This window comes from Cervus elaphus, chromosome 26, assembly GCF_910594005.1.
Source record: "Cervus elaphus chromosome 26, mCerEla1.1, whole genome shotgun sequence".
NCBI lineage: Eukaryota > Metazoa > Chordata > Mammalia > Artiodactyla > Cervidae > Cervus > Cervus elaphus.
Window position 1 is genome coordinate 22429414 of NC_057840.1, and position 1569 is coordinate 22430982.

At 41.6% G+C, this 1569-nt stretch overlaps 1 non-coding gene across 1 annotated transcript; it reads left to right on the forward strand.

Moving 5' to 3' along the window:
- The first annotated feature begins 359 nt into the window (after positions 1 to 359).
- TRNAM-CAU lies at positions 360 to 432 on the forward strand. The gene has a single exon. It is a non-coding gene; the product is annotated as a tRNA-Met (tRNA).
- The last annotated feature ends 1137 nt before the right edge of the window (positions 433 to 1569 follow it).

The following is a 1569-nucleotide window of genomic DNA, read 5'->3' on the forward strand; positions in this document are numbered from 1 at the left end:
GAGCCACCAGGGAAGCCCCTATAGAAGAAATAAGTACACATATAAATATATTTATCTGGGAGAGAAGAAACACAGGAAGGAAAACTCAGAAAACAATGAAATATTGGCTATCTAGAATGGATAAAGGGGAACCAAGAGGAAGTACCAGGAAAGGAAGTGAGACTTCTCTGAGTATATACCTTTCAGAAATGGATCACATGATTGCATTGCTGTGGGGGCAATTGTTTCAGATTACCTTAAAACATAATAACTTTGATTATTTACTCTAGGGGAAAAATAAAGAACTGCAAATATATCATGCATTTTTAGTCTATTTGATATACATAGTGATTTGAACATCAGTTCCGTTCAGTTCGTCTGCCCTCTTAGCATAGCAGGCAGCGCATCAGTCTCATAATCTGAAGGTCCTGAGTTTGAACCTCAGAGAGGGCAGATCCTCCACTTTGGGCTTCCCTGGTGACTCAGCTGGTAAAGAATCCGCCCGCAATGTGGGAGACCTGGGTTCAATCCCTGGCTTGAGAAGATCCACTGGAGAATGAAATGGCTGCCCACCCCAGTATTCTGGCCTGGAGAATTCCATGGACTGTATAGTACATGGGGTCACAAGGAGTCGGACATGACTGAGCGAATTTCACTTTCACTTCATTTTTTTCAGTTCAGTTCAGTTGCTCAGTCACGTCAAACTCTTTGCAACCCTATGGACTGCAGCACGCCAGGCTTCCCTGTCCATCACCAACTCCCAGTGCTTGTTCAAACTCATGTCCATTGATTTGGTGATGCCATCCAACCATCTCATCCTCTGCCGTTCCCTTATCCTCCTGCCTTCAATCTTTCCCAGCATCAGGGTCTTTTCCAATGAGTCCGTTCTTCACCTCAGGTGGCCAAAGTATTGGAGTTCCAGCTTCATCATCAGTACTTCCAATGAATATTCAGGACTGATTTCTTTTAGAATTGACTGGTTTGATCTCCTTGTAGTCCATAAAGAAAGCTGAAGGCCTAAGAATTGGTGTTTTTGAACTATGGTATTGGAGAAGACTCTTGAGAGTCCCTTGTACTGCAAGGAGATTTGGGCATAACAATTCTGAAACTATTTCATGTGTAGTGTAAGACTGGTAAGATAAGTCAGTGCCTTGATGTTATTGGAAGTCAATATTTCTCTTTCTAAAAGAAGTGAGAAAAAAAAGTGGGGGAAGGCAATGAAGAACCTGTGGAGTGGGACTGAGTTTGAAGGTACCAGCACAACATCAGAGTTTCTGTTACATATATAGATAGCCACTGTGTGTGTGAACATTTGTGCATGTGTATTTCCCTACCTCTGTTCTCTAGAAGGGCCTAGATACAAAGACACTTCAGTAGCAACAAGCATATTTAATTCTTTGATTTTGATTTCTAAATACTGTTCCCCACTACAGGAAAACAGAGGTCCTTAGAGAATTGGCATATTCCACCATTGGGGAAAAGAAGGTACAGGATGAGTCTGAAAACTAGAAAACAAGAGAATGTTTCAAAAGTAATTACAGGAACATATAAAAAAACATAGAGGAGCCAGCTTAAAGGGGCACCAAATTG